General features: G+C 40.9%; 1 protein-coding gene and 1 pseudogene across 4 annotated transcripts in view; both read right to left on the reverse strand.

The window, feature by feature from the left end:
- The window catches only part of LOC121461879 (limbic system associated membrane protein), a 2,099,220-nt gene that overhangs the window by 1,497,793 nt on the left and 585,032 nt on the right, over positions 1 to 16,395 (reverse strand). The window lies entirely within an intron of this gene.
- LOC121461880 lies at positions 5,613 to 6,696 on the reverse strand (annotated as a pseudogene).

Raw genomic sequence — 16,395 nt, forward strand, 5'->3', positions numbered from 1 at the left:
TTTATTCTGGGTATTTTATGATGACCCAGATATAGTCTAATATGTGATACAGAAATATATTACTGAAGGTCCTGTAATGTGTATTTCAAAGCTTTCTCACCTGGACCTAACTTAAGAGTATTATTCTTAGGTCCTCTCCACCAGGAATAAGAACCACGAGTGGCAGACATATTTGGTTTCATCTCATTAACCCACAAAATAAAAAAGCCAGAAAACATGATGGTTCTTGTTGGAGATTTAGCATATATACAATGGCATATTTTAAAGCAGAACTTTAATTTAAAAAAAAAATCACTGGGTAGATAAGTTGCTAAAATACCAGTTAATTTTGTGATAAAATACATCTAAGCAAGCCAGAACTGAGCAAAAGTTCTTCTGACTTTCAGCAGGACATTCAACGACACAACCAGTGGATGTAAGCACCGCAAGTACCACTCCCATACCCCCAGACCCTTTGCATACTCTGGAGGCTGTACCTTGTGTGCATTTGGCTCTCATCCTGGCCCTCGAATGGCCTCCTCTAACTCTCCTGCCTATGGGCTATATTTTCTATCTCTGTGCTCCTCCACCAAATCTTCACACTGCTAACTATGGCTGTTAGTTTTGCTCATGTGTCACGGTCTAACATTGCTCAGTTCTCATGGCTACATTATAAATTCCTTTGTTACGAGTCATGTTTCCCATGCTTTCCCATTCATCCCAAAAACAGGCTATGAGTATGGCCAGGTTAGGTGTATGAGCAACATTTATTTAACTCATGTGTCTACCAGATTATCAAAGTAACGCACAACAATGTCCACAACTGGGTTGTTGTCAAAGAAGGAGGGGGGAGTTCTTTACTTCAAATGTTAGAAGTTCTCCCCCACATTTTTTATGTGTTCTTTTCCTGGTTTAGTCTGGAGTTGTTTTCTAGGCCCCTGCATGTATAGGCATCTACGTTCTTTTGTTCATGCCAAGCCTATAAGGAAGACCTGGTGTGGTCCCATTTAATGTGAAAGTTGGTGAGGTAAAAGAACTTGCCCACGTACACTCTTAATAAATGACAGGCTGGATCCGATGAAGCCTGTCTGATATCCAAGCTCATTCTCTTTCCCTCCGCTATCTCCGGCAAATTAAGCATCGAGTGTTATAACTGTCTAATTATACATATCATACATATTTACCTTGTCTCCAGATTTGAATTATCATTAGAAAAAACAGACTATCTCCCTTCTCATTTTCTCTATCTCTCTTTCGCATGCACACTCATTTATTAATTTATTCCCATGAAGTTAATTGCCTGGGAATCTACTAAGCTCATCTCCCTATAAGTGGCAGGTGACACTCGGAATGTTAACCATTCCGTAGGCACAGAAGCCAAAGGCACACATTTGTCCTTTCCTGTCGCTCTTGTCAAGGATCAGCCCTGACTGGGAGGAAGAAAGGTACAAGTGTCCCGAACAGACACCCTCCCGCACACTCGAAAATAGCCCGGGCAGTTTTTCCCGGAAATCATTCAAGTGACTTAGAACAACAAAATTCATCCTAAAAACGCCCCCTTTTAATTATTTGTTTTTAAGTTAACAAAAATTATTCTCATACTGACCTCTTCACCAGGTCTGAGAAAAACATCAAGAAATACATCAAGGATTCAGTTTTTTTCCCCCCTGGGCTTACCCCTCAAGAGCCCTGCCAATCAAAATATTATTCTTAACAATTATTGGCTCTTACTTAACATGTCTCTCAATTACATCTGCCCCATTGCTTAAATAGTGGATAGGTTGCATTTCTCTCATCTAGAAAATAAGAATTAAACATATGCCAGAAATAAGGTTCTGAATTTCAGTGGCAGCCCCATGTCCAGGATATCTTAGCACAATGTCTCATACACAGTGTGTTCAGCGTGTGTACATACCAAGGAAAGTGGTGTTTGCAGAACATTATTTCTGTACGGAAATATTCGGGTCATAGCAGGATTTCACTGCAAGCCTATTTCAAGTCAGCCAATACCTTCTCCATCTAATCAGGCAAAAAATTGAGGATAGCTGTTTCTATAATCCATATTTATTTCTATTAGGAATTGCATGTGTGGCTTGAACATACTTACACAAGCAAAAGTAGGTAAAGACTTGGCAAATTATATGTGATGAAATCAAACCAAATATTTTAGTAGAATGATGGGGACATCTATTTTGCTTCTGCTCAGTATTCCTTTTAGCCAAAATTATCAGCATACCTAGAATAATGCAAACTAAATAGACCAAAGAAGTGGGTTGAAGACACAGACATGTGAGTATTTAAATCAATTGCTGTTACTTACTATATAATTGTACCCACACTGAAAATGCTTTAGCATGCATTTTTCAAAAAATTATATTATTTGAAAATATTTTTAATTTTAGCATGATAAGTACATACATGAAAGAGTTTTAAAGACCAAGTCTGCAAAGAGATGTTACTATTTCTTGACTACAGAGAGATTGATGCGGCAGAGAGCTGCCTGCACACTGATTACAGTTTATATGGTAATCTGGACACTTCACAGGAATAGCCAAAGCCTTTCCTATGGATTACTTTTACATGGTGAAGTTTCTTAAACTTTACTTGATTTTTGAACTGTATTTGTCGAAAATGTCTAAATTATTTTCCACTAATGAGCATTGCCCCAAGCTGAAAGATAAAAACTTTCCAGTGGCAGATGTTAATATGTTTCAGGGCTTGAATAGTGTGAGCAAACAACTGGGTAAAAATAAGTCTATAAACAGGACTCCTCGACTCTCTGAGTACTAAACTTACTCCTCACTAAAAATAGGTGTTGCTCATATTACTTATCTGTTTTGAACTTACCATTTCTTATCTAACGGCTCTTATTTTGTGGTTTGTTTAATTACATGTTCAGTACTAAATAAGACCTTTTCCTACTCCGCAGTTAGCAGATCATTTACAGTTGAAATATTTTTAGGTATATGGATTGGTAGAAACAGTTACTTTTTTTAAAAAAAAGCACTTTTATAGAATAATGTAGTTATTGATGAGAACCTCCTGGCACCTATTGCTTCCTATTGCAGCTCAACTTCATTGCCAAGCACAGAATCCATTTGTTTGCTCATCCATTTAGCATTTTTAAACACCTCTTCTGGCTCAGTCTTGGTGAGCTCTCTGGATGTTTCGTTTTGCTGATTTATGCTTCAATCAACAACAATAACAACACATTGCACATCTACACACACCCACCACCATCATCATCACCACCACAAGATAGGGGAGCCCTGAAAGAAGAGTTCAGATGAATTATTTGGGGACACACATATTTCTAACTTCAGAAGCTCTATCCTTCTTTTTAAAGTGTCTAACGCGAATGGTATATTGATTTCCACAGCATACACTGCACTTTTCACTGATTGATATCAGGGTTGTTGAGGCATATGTTAAGAGAGCACAAAGTTCTCTCTTCCATGTAAACAAAATCCACACTTTTAATCAAATTTAATGTAGTCCAGCCTATATGTGTCTGATGAAATCAGAATAGTCTGCTGCAGCAGAACTGAAGGCATACATTACAAAATTCTCACCTCTCAGATCTCTTGAAAGCAAAGATTGCCAAAAGTATTTCTATATGTTCTTTTAAGTCACCTCTTAGGAGGTAGCAGGGACATAGGGGATGGGATTTGCATTTCAGAGATGGTAGCTAACATCAGGTTATAGCGATGTGATGAATTAAAATGTCTACATCTGAAGGACAATGAGAGCTCATGGCTCCGGAGTTCATTTCTTACAATGGAAAGAACAAGGATTTCAGGCACTCACATCTCAAGGTCCCATTTTAGAAGATCCCCAGCAAAAAGCTAAAATGCAAGTAGAATACTGATGAATTCTCCTGGCCCCAAACTGAGCTGATGTCTCCCTCCAACCAAAATGTTAATGGCATAGTGATGTGGGAGTGTCATATATCAATCTGTTGATTTCATTGGCTAAGTAATAAACAAACTGCTTGGGCTCATAGCTTAGAACATAGGTGGGTGGAGTAAACAAAACAGAACGCTGGGAGGAAGAGGAAGTGAGCTCAGACTCGACAACTCTCCTCAAGGGAGCAGACGCCTCAGAGAGACGCCATGCTCCTGGCTCCTGGGCAGATGCAGGCTATGAAGCTCCAACCCAGGATGGACATAGGCTAGAATCTTCCCGGTAAGCGCACCTAGGGGCGCAACACAGATGATTAGAAATGGGCTAAATTAATATGTGAGAATTAGCCTAGAAGAGGCTAGATAGAAATGGGCCAAGCAGTGATTAAAAGAATACAGTTTAGGCAGTTTGAATGCTCACCTTACGAGACCTGGATACAGGTGGGCAGTCCTTGGGCTTCCCACAGGTCAGGGAACCCTGATTGCTCTTCGAGCAGATGAGGGGGGGGGGACTTGATCGGGGGAGGGGGAGGGAAATGGGAAGCGGTTGTGGGGACGAGGCAGAAATCCTTAATAAATAAATAAATTTAAAAAAAAAGAATACAGTTTCCGTGTAATTATTTTGGGTAAAGCTAGCCGTGGGGAGGGCTGGGTGCCGGGGACGCAGCCCTGCCGCCCTTATTACTACAGCATAGAAGTAAAATGAAGTATGGTTGCCCTGCAAGGTAAGAGGGGCACAGGCAATGGGCAGTATTATTGAACACACATTACTAGTAAATATGATATTGCGACAAAAACATTTTCATATAATCACTCTTTGTCTGATAAGTATGGTATTGATTTACTATACATCCAAGGAACTCTTTGCAGAATTTTACCCAATTTACCTCCATTGCTCTAGGCAGGAAAGGGTCAAATCATATGAACAAGATTATGTAGAAAAAAGGTAACTATTTATGTAAAGAAAATGAATTTCATAGTCCAAGAATAGTGAGGAGAAAACACAGGAGTATCAGAAAGCTAAAAGCTTCACCTGTTGACTCTTTCTGTAACCAAGGACAAGGGAAAGGAGTCCCACTTTCTTTCCAGGTGCCAGCTTTCTCACAGCCAAACCTGTACAAATTCATCTAGTCAAAATGTCATGAGAAACAGTTTGCCAATGAGTCAATCTTATACTAAGATTTATGACTATATGTACAAAATTTTAAGGTACTCACAATAATATTTCCAATTAATCACTAAGTTGGACCTATGATCAATGAATGTAAAAGAGATTTGGCATATTATATTATGTCTGGGTCATCATAAAGTACATAAAGTACCCACTTCACTTCATGTTTAGATTTATTATGAATTATCCCACTTAATTTTGTATTAGAGACAACTCTATATCTTCCGGGTATTTAAGAGCAGATAGTAGTCCCTTTTAGTGATGTAATTTCAGACTCTAACCCATATACATAGATCGTTCCTGACTTACAACTTTTCAGTTTTACAGTGCTGTGAAAACAATACTCATTCAACAGAAACTGCACTTCAAGTTTTGAGTCTCATTCCTTCCTAAGGCCAGCAGTTTACTTCACAGACAGTCAGAGCCGGCAATTAGTCATGCAGTCAAAGCAAACAACCCATTCCTTTTTTTTTTTTTTTTTTTTTTTTTTTGACAGATGAGTCTTTTAATAGAAAAAAAAATACACGTGCAACAGTAGCAACACACATTTCTTCGAATCCAGACAGCTCCGAGTTTCAGTTCTTCACCTTGGGAGGTGGCCTGTACACACCTACAACCACAGCGTGGTCCCGTTCGTAGGTCTCAAGTGTCAGCTGCTCCTGGGGCTTCATATTCTCCTGTTGCATCTTCTTCACTTCAGATGCAAACACAGCTTCTGCCGAGGCTGTGGAGTCAATGCAGTTCGCATTAATGGAAATCACAAAGTGTCCTCCATTCCTCAGGAAGGTGTGGGCATTCAGGGCCACAATCCGGGTTTGGTCTGGCTGTGCCACATCGGCAAAGATCACATCCACCATGGCGATAAGCATGCGGTATTTGTGTGGGTGTCGGGCATCTTCAATCACAGGAATAATGTTGGTCCTCTTCTTGGCCAAGTTGATGAGGTCCCGGCCAGAACGGTGGGAGAACTCAGCTGCATAGACCAGACCATCCGGGCCAACGATGTCAGAGACGTGAGAGACGGTGGTGCCTGAGGCTGCCCCGAGGTAGAGCACCTTGTCCCCTGGCTTGATGTGGATCTGGTCTACGCCGCCCAGGATTACTGCTACCAGCTTGGAACGGAAAGGGTTCCAGGCTCGGTATTCAATTTTGTCATCTCCCTCTGAAATAGAGACTCTCTTCTCCCCATACACAGACTCTCCAGGGACCAGATTCTTTGTGACAAGGGCATCCTCCTTTCCAGGACAGATAAAGACGCCTTCATGACGATGTGGTTCCACCATCACATTCTTCCCTGACTGGTTTCCTCTCTTGCCTCCCCGGCCACCCCTCGACCCCGGCCGCCCCCAGACTGGAAGCCTCCACCTCGTCCACCACCTCCTCCTCCACCTCCTCCTCCACCTCCTCGTCCCCTGAAGCCTCCACTTCCACCTCCACCTCGACCTCGGCCTCCACCAAAGTCTCCTCGACCTTCGCCAAAGCCTCCTCGTCCGCCTCGTCCGCCTCGTCCTCCTCTACCACCTCTGTCACCACCAAAGCCTCCTCTGCCACCAAAGCCACCCCCACGGGGGCTGAAACCTGGCTTCATCACTGCGTTCTGGTCGCGCAGCTCCGGGCAATCAGCGGCGTCCCTCACTCCACGAGTCTCAGGCTTTCGCACGTGGGCAAACAACCCATTCTTAACAGTCTGCTCTGCTGCCAAGCTCTACTGTTCAGGATGGTAGCTATAGTAGAGATAGTGGACACTTAAAATAGTTTCCATTTAAAATGAGTTTATTAGCATAAAACCCATTGTTTCTTTCTCTCTCATATATATACACATATACATACATACAAACACATATCTATGTATGTGTTTGCGTGTGTATATCATGTACTATATGTACATATGTACATATGGAGACATACATACTCATCCATCCTTCAGTTCCCTTTCTCTTTCTTTCATATAGATTCTTGCTATGTTGTTCTTGGCTGACTCTTGCTATGGTGCTCTAGTGCTGGTTTCAGTGATTGTTCTTTTTATTCTCTAGACCCTGGGACCAGAGATGACTACTGCCATGGTCGGCTTCCAGAGTAAACATCTCTACCCTTGTTCTATGTTTTTCAATAAAAAAAAACAAAACTAATTCCTCACAGAGCAATCTACATATATATATATATATATATATATATATATATATATATAATATAATCTGTGTCTTTATTTGACCAGACATTTTAGCACAAACTTAAGGGATAGACTGTAAAGATGGATTCACAGCCTTCAAATATTTTTATAAGAATCTCAGCCCAAGACAGCCACTGTTAACTTCATATCCCTGTCTGGCCAGACAAATAACTGATACAAAGTCAATCTCTGAATTCTCTCTTATCTTCAAATGAGACAAAAAATGATTGTAATTGTACAAGATTTTGTTTTTAGAATTCTTTAGATTTTTTGAGAAGAAACTTCTGTGCTATCTTCAAGACAAATTTATTCACAGATATTCCATGGATACCAACACAACCCACAGGGCCATACACATGCGCATTCACTTCCATTATCTTATTGCTCAGTCTCATTTCACTCAACAGCCAGATTCCTAGGGACTAAGGAAAGGGTGAGAAAAATCTAGTAAAGCAGAGAAATGAAACATGATGGGTGCCAACAAATTGCCAATTCTAAATGAGAACTCTATGGTTCTGTTTGTTGAAACTAATTTTAGAAAATGGGAAACCGCATGGTTCTCAGCATGCCACAAATTATGAACAAGTTAAAGGGCAGCTAACTCATTTATGATCTAACCTTCTGAGGACCTAACCCTCCCTCCATCCACCAAGTAGTTTGGACCAAGCTGGATTGTTCAACCATCTGATGTGGTATACACCAGGCTTCATTGGTCCCATCAATAACAATATTTGCTATAAAGTTAAAACATATCGTGTACTTCTGTGATGCTGACCCTTTAAATTATTTCTTCCTTACAATGACCAGAGGATGGAACTCTTCTTTGTATTTTTTTAACAAGTGAAGAAACTGGGTTTTTTCTTAGAAATTAGTTACTGGTACGTTCGGTCTGACTTTAATTTGTATTTTCTTTTTCTGTATTGGAAATCACCCCATTAACCTGAAAAACATGCTTAAAGATTACTTTACAGATGTCAGGACCCCTGCCCCCAAATATCCATCTTAATTGCCTACTCCCTATCTGAAGAGGCAGTGGTAAGGCATAACAACCTAAAAGGGTTGTGTCCTCAGATAAGTGACTGAAATGTTCTTCTATGGTAGATTACCTTGTTAAAACCAAGGATTTCAGTATTTGAGGACATACACAGGGCCATCAGAGTGATATAAACATATTCTGAAAGGGAAAAGCATCAGTTGAACGGATCTCATAAACTACAAAAACGAAGCACTGAAATGTTTGTAAGGGTGTTCCTCTCAATAGACTACAAAATATATAAAAGTAAACATTTGAGTATAAGCAGTCCTAATCTGAAATCAGAGCTCAGAGACCACTTCCAATTCAACTTGCCCTTCTCTGACACACCCAGCAAGCATCCTCCGTTACCCCAGGATGTGGCACAGCAGCTTCTCCTGCCGCTTTGCAACCTCAAGGATCCTCCTGGAGTACTTGCTGATGCCACAGAAGCCAAGCTTCTTCCTTGTAGTGCAAGCAGCTCCCAAGGGACTGCTACAAAGCCCAGCCGCAAAGGCCAGAGAAGCCACTAGAGAGCTGCATCCTCTGAGGTAATGCTTGAGGTGTAAAGTGCAGTGAGTGTCTCCTCGTGTCTCCTTTTTTCATCACAGCACTATGCTAATAGTTGCTCAAGGAGCACATATTTGTGTTTTCCACACTCTTTATTCTACACTTAATGATCGGACCATGTAGCTAATGCTCTCCTGAGCACTACAGAGAGAGCAGGCCTGTGAAGCAGAAACTAAAAAACTCCAATACATATGATTTGAAACTTGGAAGAGATGTCTGCTGCCCTTTCAATGTAAACTATCCCCAATAAGCTCATGTGTCAGAACACTTATCACCATCTGGAGGCCCTACTAAGGAGAGCTGTAAAGCTTCGGGTACTGTGGGCTACCTTGGACAAAAGGGTCATGAGAGTGAGCCAAGTTGATATTTAATTCTGATTCAAGAAAATACTTACATTTTCTGCTTCTTGTTTTTATTTTATTTATTTAGGAGCAATAGTGTTTTGCTTGCTGTGTGAAGGTGTCAGGTCCACTGGGATTGGAGGTACAGACAGTTGCCAGCTGCCATGTGGATTCTGGGAATTGAATCCAGGTCCTTTAGAATAGCAGTCAGTGCTCTTAACCACTGAGACATCACTCCAGTTCCTCACTGCTTCTTCATAAAACATGCCAGAAGCGTCAGTCACCAGGGACAACACAAACATAAGCCTTCACCACCACTAGGAACTGATGTCAAGCGATGAACTGAAAGAAGCCTTTCCCACTTTAAGCAGCTTCTCTTGGTCAGGTATTTCGACAGAACAAGACAACTCCCAGGTCCTTCCAGTCATGGCTACTTTTGAAAGAGGGCACACTGATGTGAAGATGTCTTATAGGCAACTGCTTGTAAAACACCCATAGTTAGAGATTTCCACAGTTGAAAAATAAGAAGCATTTTCTTCAAGACAGTAAGATTGAAAAATAAAGTTGAGGAAACAAATGAACATGAATAATAACGAAGAAACATAAAACAAAAAGACAACAAAGCATGTTTTACAACAGGAGAAAAGTACAAAAGGCAGCTGAGTGAGCACACCCTCCAGAAGGAAAACTGAGGCAAAGGAGAGATGGAAGTGCAGAAAGAGAGGCCTGTTGCATGCATTAACTGAGACAATGCTTTCCTCCTGTCTGTGAGGGGATTTTCGGAATTGCAGATCAACACAAACTTGCTGCAGAAGATGCAGTGATACTTACTCCCATTTTCAAAAGGGTGAAATAATTTGATCATATAGTTTCTACATCTAAGGAATGTGCATCAAGTACTGCTCTTCAGAGTTCTGCTCTTAAGGTGGAGAGAAAGACCACCTAAGTCTCAGCTCATTGGGGGTTGGTTACATAAATTTTATAGGGGACCTGTGGAAAATGCCCAGTGAGTAAAGGGCTTAAAAATCTAAGTGTGAGAACCAGAAGTCAAACCCAAATAACCCATATAAGCTCATGGGCTTGGTATGATGGCCCACCTATCATCTTAGAACTGCTGAAGGAGAGAAAAGATTCTTACAGTAAGCTAGATAGTAAGACTGGGTGTACCAGTGAGCTCCGGGCTCAAATGAGACATTTTGTCAGAACATACCAGGTTGAAAGCCTTTAAAGGAGACACTTTCTCCACCCTCTGGCCTCTATATGCACACACACACACAAACATCACATACGTGCACATACACACAACACACATGCAAATGCACCTACCTATGTATACATCTGTGCCAAACACTCATATACTCTTGCACATCATATGCATGCACAGACATACACACACACACACACACACACACACACACACACACACACTTTAGACCTTGTCTCAAATGTAAGTAAATAGGGACTACAGAGTTAATTGAGAGGTTAAAAGCATTTGCCACACACATAATAGTTCACAATATCTGTAATTCCAGTTACAATGGACAGATCTAGTTCCTTTTTCTGGCCTCAATTAACACCACGCCCGCGTATATTGTACATGCAGGCAAAACATCCATCCAAAAAAAATTAAACAAAATTAAAAATTTAAAAACTGCAATTAAATTAATCAACTTAAAGATAAATGTTAGTTTTAGTTTCCTTTTTATTGCTGTGATAAAATACCATGACTAAAAGAAACTTGAGGAGTATATTGGTTAATGTTCTCTAGAGGATAGAGTCAAGTAAATTATATAATTATATACGTATGTATGTGTGTGTGTGTGTGTGTGTGTATGCATATATCTTCAAAGTAATGAAAACAACAGAGTCACACTAGAGAGTCAGGAACCTAATGTTGGCTCAGTCCATAAATTTGGGTGCCTCACCACTCCAATATGGCACCTGAATTCAGAAAGTTCCTGACAGCTGCTAAGCTATAATTCATGATAAAAACTCAGGAACGCTTGTTCTGCTGGGAGCAATGAAACAGCAGCACCAGTGATAGGACAGATGAACTTGGCAGCAAGGGGGAAGGCCAAACAAGTAAAAGACTAGATGATGTTTCTTCTATCAGAACCTTCATACTAGTGGTTCTCAACATGTGGATCGCGATCCCCAATGATCATTCGGAAAACAGATGTTTATATTACAGTTCACGACAGTAGCAAAATTACAGTTATGAAGTAGCAATGAAAATAATTTTATAGTTGGGGATCACTACAACATGAGATTCTATGTTAAAGGGTTACAGTGTTAGGAAGATTATAAACCACTGCTTTAAATGGATACTTAAACGGTATACCAGAAGGTAACCCCCCCCCCCCCCCCCATAGTTACTATGTGTCTTCTCACAGGGATCAAGACAACCAGGGCACTTCTTCAATGGAGACTCCATTCTCTCATATTTCCATTTTATGGAAAGTTGATGTGAAAACCAACCATCATGGGGGGAGGGGGTTATTTGGCTTACATGCCCCAATCACAGACCAACATTAAGCGAAGTCAGGCCAAGAACTCAAGACAGGAACCTGGAGGAAGAAACTGAAGCAGAGGCCATGCTGGAATATTGCTTCCTACCATGTGTCCCAAGATTCTCTTTGCTTGCTTTGTCATGTAGCCTAGAACCAGCTGCACAAGGATGGCACTGCCCATTGTGGACAGGGCCATCCTATACTAACAATTAATCAAGAAAATCCTTCATAGACTTGCTCACCAATTTGATAGAGACATTTTTTTTAATTGATGCTTCTTCTTCCAAATGACTCCAACGCATCAAATTAAAACAAACAACAACCACCAAAGTGCTTGAATAGTGTTAGTCTCCTTCCGAATTCCTGTTAGGTATGGATGAACTATGTCAACTGTCAGAGCTGAACACTGTGCTTGCTGTGTGTAGAGGAGGAAAGAGAGTTGCCCTGTGGATTTGCTAAGAATTCACTATAGAGGGGAATCAGTACTGTACAGCCCAGGACAACCCCTGCCTTTTCTTCTTCAAATCCAACCCCGACATTAGCCCTCCTTAGATCTAGTTTCTTTTTATGCACATCCCTCCCACCTTCTGCAAGAGTGTTTCTGTTAGAAGATGGAAACTGCCCCGGGGCTGCTGTGCAATGGAAAAGGAACAACATTGAAGCTACAGGTGCTGACTGGAGCTGGGGTCACCACAGGCCGCGATCAGACAGACACACAGTGTTTGAAAATGGCGTGTACTCCTTCAAGGTTCAGGAAAGCTGCAGGGACTATTTGAGGTACAGTTCCATACTCATTCATAATCTTACTCTCTTCTCTCTTTTCCTTTCCTCTCTTTTCCATTTTCTCTGAACACATTAGCTCAACCAGCTTCTCTTTGCTTGCCTCCTTGCATAGCTCCCCTTCTCCCCACCCCTTCTCCCCACTCCTTTTCCTCACCCTTCCTTAGCTTCTCCTCCCTCTTTTATTCTCTCTTTTCCATTTTGTTTCTCCCCAATTCCCCTCCCTTCTCTCTCCCTCTGGAATGGCTATTCCTTCCCTTTTGGTGCCTTCCCTTCCCCGCTCGGCGTCCTGTTCCTTCCTCTTTGTTCTTTAGGTTCTGCTCCAAGATGGCGGGCATATACTTTAGGGCAGATTACACTGCACTGAGACCAAGAACATCTTCCCAAACTCAGCTGGACAGTGTGTGTTACACTTTCTGCTCTTAGAGTTATCCCTGTATTTAGAAAGTGTATTCATTTCTGAAAGGCTTCCCTAATTAAAGGAATAGGAACATTAGTATTACATTTCACATATTCCCATTAGCAAATTACTAACCCCTGGGACAGAAGCAGGTCAGAAACATCTCTGCTAGAAACTTAATGAACTGCCAGACATGTATAGACGCTGCTTAAGTGTGTTTTTGCTACCCCTTATGCAAATGAGAGTCTGCACTGCCAAGTTCAGACTAGCTGATAAAGTTGCTAAATAAAGTTAAAGATGTACTAAATATTTGTAGTGATTTTGTTAAGAGAAGTCGTCTAAACCATTTAAACACAATTGATTAATTTATCATAACAACAAGGCAATTACAATAACACAGAAAAGGAAATGTGTTTTAGATAGTGAATTCTGGAAACTAAAATGCCGGTTAATGGGTGAGTGAAACTATAAGTACATACACAGAAAAACTTCCAATATAAGGATATTGGTAATTGGAGGAAACTGGACATGCTAGAGGATGGGAAGGGACACAGTGATAGGGAGACACTCACTTCTGTCTTAGATCAGGGTCCTGCAATGGGAATTGCATGCAGTATGAATATAGTTAAGTCTTTCTCAGTCCAGGTGTGCAGTTTCTGTGTAGGAAGGTGCCAGTATTCAATACAAGGAAATATGGCAAACATTCATTTGGAATGTCACTCACTGGGAACTTTCTTTCCTTCTTTCTTTCTTTCTTTTCTTTCTTTCTTTCTTTCTTTCTTTCTTTCCTTCTTTCTTTTTTGTGAGAGCAGATTCACCGCAATGATCTGATTAAGCCCTATAAGTAGGATTTTCCTCTCAACTTTATGCCATTTTTCTCTATGAGTAGTTTATAAACCTATCTGATTGACCACATCCTTGCTTCAACTTTATTCACGTACATGGGATGTGTGAAAATGCATTATTCTAGTGTGAGGTTTCAGACTATTTTGCTTATCTCTTCCAAACCCATATGGAGAGTCAGATTCACACAAGGGGGGGGGGGCTGGAGGCCAGGATTCTGCATGCCATTCTTGACTAATTAAATACCACAACACAATAACTTTGCTTCTTCTTTGCACCTTCAAAAACCACACAAAACATGCCCTCCCCTGAAATGGCATACTTGGGGTATTTGCTTGTTTTAGAGTGGCGTGACTATAATTGAAATGCTTCCAAAGATAAACTATCCATTTCACATGAAATAAATGTACTGGACTGCTCTGTGTGTATGCATCTGATTGATCAATATCACCTCCTTTAAAGGTAAGCTATTTGCTTACCCCTCACCCCCAGCTGTCCTTTCTAAGTGAGGAGCTGTGTTTATGCCCCTCCTTGATATTGCTGACAACCCCTACTAAATCAATTGCTCTGACTAGTTAGTATTTTACCAGACAAAGAGGCTCAGGGTTTCCTTCACCAACTCAATGATCATTGAAAACAGCTTTCTTTTCAGAGTCTCTCCAGTTTTGTTAGTAAACCAGTCTCTTGTTTTGTTGCCCTTTGTTTTGCTTTGTTTTCTTGCTTTCACTGAGTCAGAACTGTCCCATCTGTGAGCGTGCCTGTGACACATCTCCTGTGCTCAGAAAAGTCACAGATTTAAAACTCAAGTCGTATGATGGAAGGTGGTGCGCGAACACATGAAGTGAGTTTGTGAACAGCACTATAGGCTGCCCTTTCTTTGTGATGGATGGACCCTTACATACAATTAGCAGACAAGCAGTATTCTCAGAATTATTGTGTTGCTAATCCCTAGATAATGTTTCTGCTGTTATACATTTAAGACGCTCTAGCACTCACCTCCTGCTTATTTATTTACCAAATGGCTCTTATCTAGTGCTGAGGAGGCTGTCCTTCCTGATCAAGGAGCTTCTGAGAAAACATCAACTAGTCCGGATTTATCCCATGCTTTTTCAGACCTAGGCCACCTGGCCTTGGTGAGATCCCAATAGAACCCCCATTGTCTTAGTGTGTGGGTGCACCCCTCGTGGTCCTGAGTTCCTTGCTCGTGCTCCGTCTCCTTCTGCTCCTGATTTGGACCTTGAGATTTCATAGCGGACAATGAGGAATACTAAGAATTCAAGAACAATTGCAGTGGGTTTTTGATCCTACTGCACGTACTGGCTTTGTGGGAGCCTAGGCAGTTTGAATGCTCACCTTACGAGACCTGGATAGAGGTGGGCAGTCCTTGGGCTTCCCACAGGTCAGGGAACCCTGATTGCTCTTTGAGCAGATGAGGGGGGGGGGACTTGATCGGGGGAGGGGGAGGGAAATGGGAAGCGGTTGTGGGGACAAGGCAGAAATCCTTAATAAATAAATAAATTTAAAAAAAAAAAGAAAACATCAAGATACAAGTAAATATTTGAACAGAGGGCCAAACTAGGAAATGCAGCTTTAAGAATGGATTTACTTTGGGTACCTGCCTTTTCTGCTATCACAAGAGAAATAAAAACAAAAAAGAAAAGCGGATAACCCAAGGTTTTGTGACTCACTTGGCAAAGCATATATTTCAAAAGTATTTCACAGAAATCCTATATAGCACACTCCATAGGAAACAATTCTGTGGCCACTATGTTTGGGAAGTGCCACATGAATCGCTGTATGTGTCTCGTTACTTGAGAGCATAGAATGATTATTTTATTAAAGACTGAAGGTATACAACTACAGTAAGACCACACACATACATTACATACACACACCAACAAACTAAAGTTCAATCTATTAGTTTTAATTTTGGTTTATTGTTTCCCTGCCTGGAGGGAATATAGATTGCAGTATCATTAGGAGTATGTCTGCTTGTTTTGTTTATATATTTTATCTATTGCTTTGTGCATGCATGTAGGGCAGTACAAAGTCGTAGAAAAATGAGTTGGATGGAGTTGAATATGGTACATGTTATTGCAGTTGCTTATTACAAGGTTTTCCATCCTTTTCCTTTATTGACTGGTTGTAAATGACTTCTGCAGGGTAATAGTAGACCGTGGTGCCAAGGGGAGTGCTTCAATAAATATTTGATAGGCAAGCTCCCTCCCAGTTACTATTTATTTCGTTGTCCTTATTTTAATTATTTTCCATTGCCATTCTAGGAAAGATACAGAAGGGGCAATTTTTATAGCTATCACCTTCAGCAACTGCCATCTGCCAGGCAAATGTCAACAGTCCCCAGGATTTGTCATAGGCCCTTGCTCATTTGCATTCTTAAGCAGAGGTCTTACCACCCTTCCTTTAGTAGAATTCTTCCTGGCCCTCCATCCTATTAGAATTACAGGACAATTCAAAACAAGGTGAAACAGTATTTCTGTGCCTTTGCTTATGACTCTACATCATCCTGATTGCCCAGGGCCTCCCTTATCACCTGTCAAAACATTTTTTTAGTCTTTCAGTGCTAACAAAGCTTATTAACATAGTGATTAAGAATGTACCCAAGTCAGACTCCTTCAGTGTTAACTTTTATCACCTAAAGTCAAGGAAGGGATCTTAGGCAAATAGATTATCTATCTCTGTTTCAGTTTCAGAGGGGA

The sequence above is a fragment of the Microtus oregoni genome, unplaced genomic scaffold, assembly GCF_018167655.1.
Source record: "Microtus oregoni isolate MIOR12 unplaced genomic scaffold, Mior012 000023F_ref0000262, whole genome shotgun sequence".
NCBI classification, from domain to species: domain Eukaryota; kingdom Metazoa; phylum Chordata; class Mammalia; order Rodentia; family Cricetidae; genus Microtus; species Microtus oregoni.